Source organism: Somniosus microcephalus, chromosome 16, assembly GCF_052327205.1.
Source record: "Somniosus microcephalus isolate GS21.2 chromosome 16, FLI_Smic_1.0, whole genome shotgun sequence".
NCBI lineage: Eukaryota > Metazoa > Chordata > Chondrichthyes > Squaliformes > Somniosidae > Somniosus > Somniosus microcephalus.
In genome coordinates, this window is record NC_141002.1 from 75973406 (window position 1) to 75986584 (window position 13179).

The window sequence follows — 13179 nt, forward strand, 5'->3', positions numbered from 1 at the left end:
AGACAAAGGCAGCCTGGCTGCACCTGGGTGCAGTGCCAAAAAAGGTTCAATGATCTGCCAAGCTCAGCAAAAGTGAGTATCACATCACACTTACCTTCAATCTGCTTCCCATCTCCTCTCATCACCAGCACTCTGCATGGTCAACCTATTCCTCCACATCCTGAATTACCCTTACATCCCTTGCACCCTTAACCATCCCTCTCTCTCTATGTACAGAATCACTTCACCATCCTATTATGCACCCCTCGCACTTGCTCTCACTGTTACATAGAAACATAGAAGATAGGAGCAGGAGTAGGCCATTCGGCCCCTCGAGCCTGCTCCGCTATTCAATGCGATCATGGCTGATCATCCAAATTCAGTACCCTGTCCCTGCCTTCTCCCGATATCCCTTGATCCCTTTAGCCTTGAGAAATATATCCAACTCCTTCTTGAATATATTTAATGAATTGGCCTCCACTGTCTTCTGTGGTAGAAAATTCCACAGGTTCACCACTCTCTGGGTGAAGAAATTCCTCCTCATTTCTTTCCTAAATGGCTTACCCCTGATCTTTAGACTGTGACCCCTGGTTCTGGACTCCCCCGCCATCGGGAACATCCTTCCTGCATCTAGTCTATCCAGTCGTGTCAGAATTTTATAAGTTTCAATGAGATCCCCTCTCATTCTTCTAAACTCCAGTGAGTATAAGCCCAATCGACCCAATCTCTCCTCATACGCCATTCCTGCCATCCCAGGTATCAGCCTGGTGAATATTCGCTGAACTCCTTCCATGACAAGAACATCCTTCCTCAGATAAGGCGACCAAAACTGCACACAATACTCAAGGTGTGGTCTCACCAAGGCCCTGTACAACTGCAGCAAGACATCCTTGTTCCTGTACTCAAACCCTCTCACTACGAAGGCCAACATACCATTTGCCTTCTTAACTACCTGCTGCACCTGCATGCTTACCTTCAGCGACTGGTGCACAAGGACACCCAAGTCTCGTTGCACTTCCCCTTCTCCCAATCTATTGACATTCAGATAATAATCTGCCTTCCTTGTAGGGGGTCGCAAAATCCCCTCAGCCCCTGAAGATTGGGAAATATTAATCCACATCGTGGACGAAGACTTGTGTGATTTAAATTGTCTCTGGGTTGGACAATGTTTTAAAACATTGTCAGAACCGCAAAAGGCTGCGTTAAAAAGCTCGTAAGCTAGGCAGCACTTGGACACTGGAATCAAAGAACTTTGTGAAAATCGCACACTTTAAGATTGTACATTTTATTAAAAGATGTACTCTTGAGTTTTGGACTGTTTAAATTGCCCAGGGCATAAAAATGGCTGAACAGACCTCATGGAAACAGAATGTTAAAAGGCAGCAGAAAAGGACAGACAGGCTGTTAGCATATGAATGGAGCCCGAGCTGTCAGTCACCCTGTGGTATTGGGCGGGTCCGGTAACCTACAAGCTGCTTGTTTACACTGGGGAGTAGCCCGTTTGAATCTGCCAATCAAAGGCAGTTCGGGAAGTTCCCTTCCTGCAGAGATAATCGATTTGTTTACAGAAACTGCTACAAGGATGTTTGCACAAGGGATTAAACCACTTGACTGCGGTTTCAGCCGACCACAAGACAATGGGTTTCTGTTTACACTTCTCCCAAGCTGTTTACATAGTAATACAGCTCCATTCAAAACCCATCAGGATGAATGAAGACACATTTAAACTGCAGCTTTACATTCAAAGCTCAGCACAGACATTTGAAAGGAGACATTTGGACTGAGGGAAGGAACAGTTTAAAATGAATGGGTTTGGATGAATCACCCATTACTGGACAATGGTGACAGTTGGATCCCTTTTGTTTTAGCCCAGAAACCTCCGGATCTGGGCGGGAACATTTCGGCCCCAAAATTGGGGTATAAGAGATAGCTTCTCAGAAGCATCTCTCTCTCTGGCCTTGCCTCTGTGTGCCTCTACAGCGTGGGAGTCTGTCTGAAGAAGTAAAACACCAGCAGTTTACTTTTAAAACACTGAGGTGTTTCTTTACTTCGGGGCAATGAAGATCTAAGTTCACAGGGAATGGAGCTGGCATTGCAGTGGTGAGCATATATTTTTCTGGCCTTCCACAAGGCAACTTAGGATAGGCATAGGGGTGAGAGTAAAGTGGAAATTTCGTTAGAATTGTGGTTTTAGTCAATTTCCCTCGTTGTGTCCATTTTTCCTCCCCTATTTAAGCAATTTTACCGTGGTTACTTTAATCGTGTGGTGTAGTTTCTTTAGTTAATAAAGTTTGACTTTCTTGCATCCAGACCATTTGTCCGTTTTAATATATCATCAATTATAAGTTCCCCCAGTCAGAACTAAAGGGCGGGTTTAGCGATTCGAAACCGCTGATTGGAATTGGTCACAGTGCAGTGGCAAAAGGCTGCCTGACCAGGTAAATTACCGTAAACCAGGTAAAGGATGCCCCCCTACATCCTGTTTTTGACACCAAAGTGGATAACCTCGCATTTATCCATGTTATATTGCATCTGCCATGCTTCTGCCCAATCACCCAACCTATCCAAATCATACTGGAGTTTCTCGGCATCCTGCTCACAGCACACACGATCACCCAGCTTTGTGTCATCTGCAAACTTGGAGATATTACATCTAGTTCCCTTGTCTAGATCATTAATATATATTGTGAATAGCTGGGATCCAAGGTCCAATTCCTGCGGTACCCCACTAGTCACTGCCTGCCACTCGGAAAAAGACCCGTTTATTCCAACTCTTTGCTTTCTGTCTGCCAACCAATTCTCTATCCAAGTCAATACCTTGCCCCCAATCCCATGTGCCTTAACTTTACATGCTAATCTCTTATGCGGGACCTTATCGAAAGCCTTTTGAAAGTCCAAATACACCACATCCACTGGTTCTCCCTTATCTATTTTACCAGTTACATCCTCAAAAAATTCCAGTAGATTAATCAAGCACGATTTACCTTTTGTAAAGCCATGTTGACTTTGTCCGATCCTGTCACTGTTTTCCAAGTGCTCTGCTATTACATCTTTGATAATGGACTCTAGCATTTTCCCCACTACCGATATCAGGCTTACCGGTCTGTAATTCCCCGTTTTCTCTCTACCACCTTTTTTGAATAGTGTGGTAACATTAGCTACCCTCCAATCCATGGGTACTGTTCCAGATTCCATCGAATGTTGGAAGATGATCAGCAATGCATCTACTATTTCTAGGGCCACTTCCTTAAGTACCCTAGGATGTAGATTATCAGGCCCTGGGGATTTATCGGCTTTCAATCCTGTCAATTTCCTTAACACCATTTCATTACAAATACTGATTTCATTCAGTTCCTCCCTTTCATCAGACCCTATGTTCCCCGACATCTCTGGGAGGTTATTTGTGTCCTCCTTTGTGAAGACAGAACCAAAATATGTATTTAATTGGTCAGCCATTTCTTTGTTCCCCATTATAAATCCCCCTGATTCTGATTGCAAGGGACCTACGCTTGACTTCACCAATCTTTTTCTCTTCACATATCTATAAAAGCTTTTACAGTCAGTTTTTATGTTCCCTGAAAGCTTACTCTCATATTCTATTTTCCCCTTCTTAATTAATCTCTTTGTCCTCCTTTGTTGAATCCTAAACTGCTCCCAATCCTCAGGTTTACTGCTTTTTCTGGCCAATTTATATGTCCTCTCCTTGGATCTTATGCTATCCCTAATTTCCCTTGTTAGCCACGGTTGGGTCACCTTTTTTGTTTTATTTTTATGCCAAACTGGGATGAAGAACTTCTGTAGTTCATCCATGCGGTCTTTGAATGTTTGCCATTGCCTATCCACTGTCAACCCTTTGAGTGACATTCCCCAATCAATCCTACCCAACTCGCGCCTCATACCATCGTAGTTTCCTTTATCTAAATTCAGGACCCTAGTCTCTGAGTCAACTACTTCACTCTCCATCTTAATGAAGAATTCTATCATATTATGATCGCTCCGACCCAAAGGATTATTATTTACTGTGGGCATGTTTGATTTAAACCGTTGATTTCTCTGACTGCCACTTTTGCTTTTCTCCTTCCTATCTTTTGCTTTTATCCTTGTTTCCCTTTCCTCTGTCTCCCTGCTCAGGTTCCCAACCCCCTGCCATTTTAGTTTAAACCCTCCCCCAGAGCACTAGCAAACACTTCCCCTAGGACATCGGTTCCAGCCCTGCCCAGGTGCAGACCGTCCGGTTTGTACTGGTCCCACCTCCCCCAGAACCGGTTCCAATGTCCCAAGAATTTGAATCCCTCCCCCTTGCACCATTCCTCTAGCCACGTATTCATCTGAAATATCCTTCTATTTCTACTCTGACTAGCACGTGGCACTGGTAGCAATCCTGAGATTACTACCTTTGAGGTCCTATTTTTAATTTACCTCCTAACTCCCTATATTCAGCTTTTAGGACCTCATCCCATTTTTTACCTATATTGTTGGTACCTATATGCACCACGACAACTGGCTGTTCACCCTCCCCTTCCAAAATGTTCTGCAGCCGCTCTGAGACATCCTTGACCCTTGCGCCAGGGAGGCAACACACCATCCTGGAGTTCCGTTTGCGGCCGCAGAAACGCCTATCTGTTCCCCTTACAATAGAATCCCCTATTGCTATAGCTCTACCCCTCTTTTTCCTCCCATCCTGTGCAGCAGAGCCACTCCTGGTGCCAGGAAGTTGGCTGCTGCTGCCTTCCTCTGATAAGCCATCCCCCTCAACAGTATTCAAAGTGGTATATCTGTTTGAGAGGGGGATGTCCACAGGTGACTCCTGCAGTACCTGCCTGCGCCTACTACTCTGTCTGTTGGTCACCCCTTCCCTTTCTGCCTGTGCAACCTTTGCCTGCGGTGTGACCAACTGCTTAAACGTGATATCCACGACGTCCTCAGCATCGCAAATGGTCCAGTATGTATCCAATTGCAGCTCCAGCGCCGCAATGCGGTCTGCCAGTAGCTGCAGCTGGACACACTTCCTGCACACATGGTTGTCAGGGACACAGGAAGTGTCCCCGAGTTCCCACATAGCGCAGGAGGAGCATACCACGGGGCCGAACTCTCCTGCCATGACTTACCCTTTAATTAGTCGAAATTAAATTAATTCAAATCAATCCCACCAATTACACTACAGTTAAATGATATACTTAAGGGCCTTGGTTTACCAACAGTCCCTGCTACACCACAGAGAGCTTAGAAACTATAAACCACAGAGTTTAAGTTTAAAAAGAGAGAAATACTCACCAACCAATCACTTACCTGCTTTCTGGTGATGTCACACTTCGATTACTTTTTACTTCTCTCCCTCCCTCTGAGCTCGGAGATTGGTAAGCCTACCTGGTCTCTGCCGCTGCCTCTTAAACTCGCCACCGCCTGGTTCCTTGCAGGTCCGCCGCTGCCGCCGCTTATTATGCAATGACAACAGCTAACAATGCACAGGGAGGCAGCTTGATTGGCACCTCACTCCAACTTTGTCTCGCTCTAAGCTTCTACGTTATGGAATCTTTACACTCACTCCATCAATCTCGCTGAAACTCCACTTGTGTACCTCATTGCAGGAAAAGAGAGCCCTCAATAAGACGGAGAGAGGGAGGACAGGAGGAGGCCCACCATCCCTGGCGACATTAACAAATGCTGAGGAGGCTGCTCTCGACAGGGTCGGAGGTTCAGAGGAGCTGGAAGTGGAGAGACGGGCGCAGTAGAGCAAGCTGGTGACAGAATAGATTTGCAACCCTCTTATTTCAATTTCATGAGTGACTGATATGGCATCTGATGCTCATACAGATTGACTTCTGATCATCTGCACAATAGGATGTGTCTGCTACTTAAATATCACATGTCTAACTCATGCCTTTACTCCCCCACAGGACCATCAAGAGCCCCCTTCCCCATTGTCCAGGAGGAAGAGCCAGATGACTCCTCAGAGGAACCTGCAGCCTCTGAGGGAGCAGCGTCACCAGAAATCAGCGCACCCAGCACCAACGCAGAAACGCACACCTCCATGGGACCTTCGCGAGATAGAGTAGTGTTGTCACCTGGTGTATCACAACTCACAAGTGAGCATCAGCAGATAGTGGAGACAGGGACAGCAGTGGAGAGTCTTTGTTGGAGGTCGCAGGACTCTCCCAGCTTGGCTCTGCTGCCTGTAGATGCTATGCCTGAAAGAGAGTGGTGCTGGAACTCCAGGAACAAGTGCAGGAGACTCTGACTGGGTTTGCATCCACAGTAACTGCGAGTGTGCAGAGAATGGAGGAGTCCATCTCAAACATGAGCAATGCCGTGGTGCACTCAATGGTGAATGTAGGTGCCGCCATGGAAAGGATGGCAACCTCCATGGAGGACATAAATCGCCAGACTCAAATGAGCATGGTGACTCTTCTAAATAGATGGTCTGATATGGAGGATAGAAGGGCATCTATTGAGGAGAGGAACTAGAGGTACATGGACATCCCCATTATGAGGACTGTCAGTACAGAGACGGGTCCTCATGGCCCCACTGATGTGCAGCAAGGTGCTCTCCAGCCACTTGCTAGCAGTGAAGTGTGGGTGATCCATGAGAGGGATGTTGGTGGTCAACAAGAAGGAAGTGTGGGCTCCTCTCCAAGCATTCACACTACCATGCCACAGCGGAGCCCTCGGTCAGAGCCCCAGATTCCTCACCCAACTGAAATGGCCGTCTCAGCCCCTGCACAGCCGCAGGAGGAGCAGACTGATGCAGAGCCCTCCCAGGCTCCCAAACCCAGAGGACACCCACCAAAGGCGTCAAAGCAGACGCAGCATAGAAGTGAGCAAGGTGCCTCTACATCTGCTGAAGCCACAGGGGATGCACCACGTAGAAGCACACGTAAGAGAAAGTTAACACACAAATAGTCACAAGGGTAGTCACTTGGGTGCTTTCATCTGATACAAACGTTTGTCATCGTGATTATAAATGTATTAAAGAAAAGCGATGGCAAAGATTCAAAGAGTTGGCCTATGTGTGCTCAGAAATGGAAGTTGCACAGTGAGGGGTCAGGGTGCCTTTCATCTGTAATGATGGTGGTGAGACTGATAGAAAACCACAGTTTATTGTACAGATGCTGTATGGTGTGTTAATAAGGTCGGCCAGACATTCATTTCCATGTGCCAGCTATATGGTTGAAGGTTGTTTTTGTGACTGGAAGCCTGTGTCCAGTGGTGTACCGCAGGGATCGGTGCTGGGTCCTTTGCTGTTTGTAGTGTACATTAATGATTTAAATATGAATGTAGGAGGTATGATCAGTAAGTTCGCAGATGACACGAAAATTGGTGGAGTGGTAAATAGCGAGGAGGGAAGCCTCAGGCTACAGGACAATATAGACGGGTTGGTCAGATGGGCAGAACAGTGGCAAATGAATTTAACCCTGAAAAGTGTGAGGTGATGCATTTTGGGAGGACTAACAAGGCAAGGGAATACACAATGAATGGTAGGACCCTAGAAAGGACAGAGGATCAGAGGAACCTTGGTGTGCATGCACATAGATCCCTGAAGGCAGCAGGACAGGTAGATAAGGTGGCTAAAAAGGCATATGGGATACTTGCCTTCATTAGCCAAGGCATAGAATATAAGAGTAGGGAGGTTATGATGGAGCTGTACAAAATGCTAGTTAGGCCACAGCTGGAATACTGTGTGCAGCACTGGTCACCACACTATAGGAAGGATGTGATTGCATTGGAGAGGGTGCAGAGGAGATTCACCAGGATGTTACCTGGGCTGGAGCGCTTCATCTATGAGGAGAGACTGGACAGGCTGGGGTTGTTTTCCTTGGAGCAGAGAAGGCTGAGGGGGGACCTGATGGAGGTGTACAAAATTATGAGGGGCATAGATAGGGTAGATAGAAAGGAACTTTTCCCCTTAGTAGAGGGGTCAATAACCAGGAGGCACAGTTTCAAGGTAAGGGTCAGGAAGTTTAGAGGGGATTTGAGGAAAAACTTTTTCACCCAGGAGGGTGGTTGGAATCTGGAACTCACTGCCTGAAAGGGTGGTAGAGGCAGGAACCCTCACAACATTCAAGAAGCATTTCGATGAGCACTTGAAACGCCATAGCATACAAGGCTACGGACCAAGTGCTGGAACATTGGGTTAGAATAGACAGGGCTTGATGGCCGGCGCGGACACGATGGGCCGATGGGCCTCTTTCTGTGCTGTATAACTCTATGGCCTAGAAATTCGGTGGCGCCCCGCTCGCCTGGGCGCTGGAATTACCACTGCGATTGGAGCCGTTGCGCCCACCAGAAATTCAGTTTGAGCGCCCCAAGAGGGACGCAAGGCGCTGCTCAAGGCGCCCCGCGTCCCTCTTGGGGCGCTGAAACTGAATATCACAGCGCAACGTGCTGCAGCGCCACACGCTGCGGCACGGCGTGCTGCGGTACTGCAGGCTTTCCTCCCCTTCTTAAGGGGGAGGGGCCTGCACCAGCGCGATGACCGATCGCGAGTGCCGGCAAAAGAGCCCGGCACCGAGGAGAAGTGCCGGGCTCTCGGGACACAGCCGGCACTGCCTGGGGGGGGGAAATCAGGAGGCCGGGGACGGAGGTGCTGGCAGACGACCACCGAAAAAAATGGCCGCCCCGCACCTCCACCTTAATTTGCGCTACTACCGCCACAGGTAGGCCCTATGAACCGGGCGCGATTTGCGACCGGCGTTACAGAGGCAGGCGCGACCAAATATCGCGATCGGGGCGGTAGCGGGGCACTGTGCACACCGATGACGTCATCGGTGGGGTGCAGCGCTACAGGCTAACGCCGCCATTAGCGCCCCGCTAAATATCACGGGAGGCGTGGCCAGTGGCGCTAAAGCCACTGAGTGCCCTCTTTAGGTGCTAACTGGTGGCGTAGCCCGCCGAATTTCTAGGCCTATGACTCTATGGGCTGGATTTTCATTGAGGAGGCGTGTAGGAGTCAGGACTACAACTTTCGGGGTTGTAGTCCATCTCCATCGAGTTGTGGCTAACCCACGCGATTTTCACTTGATTGACCTTGTTGAGCCCGCCCAGCGGGCTCAGCAGGCCAATTAAGGGCCACCCGGCAACAGGTGACATCACAGATTGACATTTCATCTGTCAAAAACTTTTGACAGATGAAATATCAACGTTTGACAGCTGTTTGAAGCTGTCAAACACTGACAATCTGTACTCCAAGTTAATTGCTTCCTCTCAGGCTGATTTAGAGATCTCTCCAGAACAGAAAGCTGAATGCTGCAACTTTTGACAGCTCGCGGCCATTCTGCTTTCTGTGCCGGTGAGGTGAGGGACTTCCAAGACCTGAAGGAAGGAAGGCTGTAGAGGTAAGTAAATGTAAGTAAAACTTCTTTAAACACTTTACACATACCAAACACACTTACCTCTGCACTCATGCACCCATCACTCACCTGAACACCGGACATCTCGAACCCTCCAAGCGCTTCAGCCCGACGGCCGGCCTCGCTAACTTGGCGTGGTTTGGAGCCGTCGGGAATCCCACACTTCAGCAATAAAAATAGGGATTAGGCTAAAAACTGCCTGTTAACCACCTGTTAACAGGCAATGAATTGGCACTAATCCCCTTCCCGCCTCGGGGAGGCGGGTCCCAGCACAGGTCGGGTATCCGCCTCCTTTGAAACTGGCATGGAGGCGGGTTGGGGGCAGGATGGGTTTGTGCCCCCCCCGATTTCGAGATTTTAACCCCCCACACACCTCCAATCCCGCCTCCACGGCCCAATGAAAATCCTGCCCTTTGACTCTATGTGGTTGATGCGTAAAATTACGTGAATCTGGCATGGATAAGTGCATCCCTTGCCTCACGGCCAGCAATGTGCTCGCGTGCTGGTGGAATTGGCACATCTGCCTCCGCAGGGCGTCCCTCATCTGCTGCCTCCTCCACCTCCTCCTCCTCCTCTTCCGAAGAGGCTGTGCGCTGAACCACTTGTTCCTCAGGCATCGCTAAACCACGCCACTGTGCGATGTTGTGCAGGGCACAGCAGACCACGATGATTCTGGAGACCCTGGCAGGTACGTACTGCAGGGCTCCACCAGATCTGTCGAGGCATCTGAATCGCCGATGGCTTGCTCCTTTATGCTTCTGGTGGAAATGTGACTCACATTGTAGCACTCCTCAGCTTCGTTTGATGGCCTCCTCATCGGTGTCATTAGCCACTTTTTCAGGGGATAGCCCTTGTCGCCAAGTAGCCATCCGGAAAGTTGGGTTGGCGGATTGAAGAGCTGAGGCACAGCAGACTGGCGCAGGATGAACGAGTCATGGCAACTGCCAGGGAACTTGGCGCAAACATGCATGATGATCTTCCTGTGGTTACACACCGGCTGGACGTTAAGGGAATGGAAGGCCTTGCGGTTGACAAATACAGCTGGGTTGTGATGAGGTGCCCTAATGGCCACATGTGTGCAGTCTACGACGCCCTGCACCTTTGGCAAGCCTGCCATATTCAAAAAGCCAACCGCACGCGTGGTTACACTTGCTTCATCCGTGGAGAAGTGCATGTAATTGTGCGCCTTTGCAAAGAGGGCATCGGTTACCTGCGTGATGCAAGTGTGTGCGGCTGACTGGGAGATGCCGCTGATGTCTGCTGCTGATCCCTGGAAGGAGCCCGAAGCAAAGAAGTTGAGGGCGGTGATGACTTTAACAGCCACTGGTATGGAATGTCCACCCACTCCGCTGGGCTCCAGGTCTTGGGTTCAGCATTGTGCAGATGTCAGCGACTATCTCTCGTGAAAGTCTCAGCCTCCTTTAGCACTGCTGCTCAGTCATGTTGAGGAAGCTCATCCTCTGCCTGTAAACCCTGTGTTGGGGGTATCTCCTGCTGCGAGGTGCAGCCCTGCGCTGACGCCCTCTGCCCTGTGCAGCATCAGGTGGCTGAGCAGGAGGTTGTTGGTGCTGCTGTTGTACCTGGTTCTGCTGCTGCTGCTGCTGCGACTGCTCTTCCTCCGATTCTGAGGACCAGGATGAGAGGGTATAAATTATTCCCATCCCGCTGGTATATATCTCAGTTGAGGAAGAGATGTTATAAGTGCTCAGTCAATGTGACCAGAAGGTATTCCAAGGAGGTCACAGTGCATATGGAGCTCAGCTTAAACACAAGCTCAATAGATCTGCAAAATGTGTTCCAAAACCTCAAAGCACAAAGTTCAGTCATCTGAAAGTCAGCCATGTAGCACGTCCGCTTTTATGCTGCAGGAGCAGCTGTCAATAATTCAGCGAGTTGCTGAACCCGACACAATCAGCTGAAAATTTCTTAAAATGGGACGAGCCAGTTAAAATAGGATTATCTCGACAGTTAACAAGCTGTTAACTGCCTTAAGTGCCTCTCCCGCCGTTCAGTGTCAGGTCTGATCAGGACTCGCAGACCCGACACTTTGCAAAGTTGTGTGGGGGTGGGATGGCGGCGGGTTGCCAACCTGCCATCAATCATTTGGATTTTTACTCACGGTCCGCCTCCAAACCCGTCCTCTGAGCGCCGGCAAAATCGCAGCCTCAGTTCCCATTTGTTACCACCTCCAGTCAGCATGACTGAAAATAAAAACTTGCCATGTGGGAGGGGTTGGGAGGAGGGAAATCATTATATTTTTAGATTTTGCTCTTGTGCTATGAAAAGGCTAGTGCCTCCTGACACATGGGTCTTATACAGCTCGCATCCACACCAAAGTAAAGTTGTGTTTTGCTGAAGTGCCCACGCTCACCAAATGAACTCATCTGTTCTCTCCACAGATGCTGCCTGACCTGTTTCCAATATTTTAACCCCCAACACTCTCCTGCCCATCGGTGTGGAGGGTTAATATCGAGGTGCCCATTTACAAGCATCTGGCAAAGTTACGACAGCTGAGCAGGAGTTGCTCCGAGGAAATTCCCAGCTCATGTTTCCTTCATTCATTTTCTGCATGTCAGGGGTAAAGTGAGTACGCAAGTGGGGGGAGGTCATTAGACAATTTTCTGGGCAAAACCACGTGGTCACACATTTTTTTTCACATTTTAAATATGACTGTTCCCATGATGGTCTTCGGTTGTCTTGAGTTTGGTAATACCTTATATAGCATATTTGATTTACACTATTTATGCAGCGTGTACCATCTACAAGATGCACTGCAGCAACTCGCCAAGGCTTCTTCGGCAGGACCTCCCAAACCCGTAACCTCTTCCACCTAGAAGGACAAGGGCCGCAGGCGCATGGGAACACCACCACCTCCAAGTCACACACCATCCTGACTTAGAAGTATGTCGCCAATCCTTCATCGTCGCTGGGTCAAAATCCTGAAACTCCCTCCCTAACAGCACTGTGGGAGTACCTTCACCACACAGACTGCAGCGGTTCAAGAAGGCGACTCACCATCACCATTCTCAAGGGCAACTAGGGATGGGCAATAAATGCTGGCATTGCCAGCGACGCCCACATCCCATAAAAAATGAATTAAAAAAAAAATGTTTTTAAATGCTGACTTCAAAAAGCTGCATCCGGTGTAGAAAGATCTTTTTATTTAACCACTGGTCATGACTAATGCCTTTGCCAATGCTCAGTTTAATATTCCCTCTGGTTCAATCAGTCTTTTGAAATGTGCCTATTGCCTTATGCTTGTTGTCTCTTTATGGTGACACAGTTGAGATTAGAATTTAGCAGATGGGGGTCTTCAAGTCATCAAGAACACATCTTTGATTCCACTGTGGCTGCTATACAACAACACCATGAATATAGAGCAATGCTGCTGTTCTTATATAAAAATAAATTGCAAACAAGAATATCAAAAGAATGGGGGATAATAGTGTTGGAGTGTACAATAGCGCCATCCTGTGGTGTAGGATGTCACTCCCACTGCACAAGTGTTCTGCTGTTATATTGTAGAACTTTTAAAAGATACAAATCTTTTTTATATATTAATTTTTGTTGAATAATTTGAATGTTTTTTCTTTCAGGATTTATTTGAACTGTTTGCACTTTTAATATATTTTTAATTTTTTTTCAATGCGTTGCTTTTTTAAATTCCTCCTTACCCCACAACGCACACCACGGGCACGGTGGGTGAGTGGGGAGAGGCTCAGGAACAATTTCCAGGCTTCTGCCAATGGTGATTAATAACCAGCTGCTGGGAGACACACAACAGTAATTTAAGTTTACTCACCCTTCAATTTTCTCTCTATCACGAAATCTAGCACTGACATTTTTAAAAAAA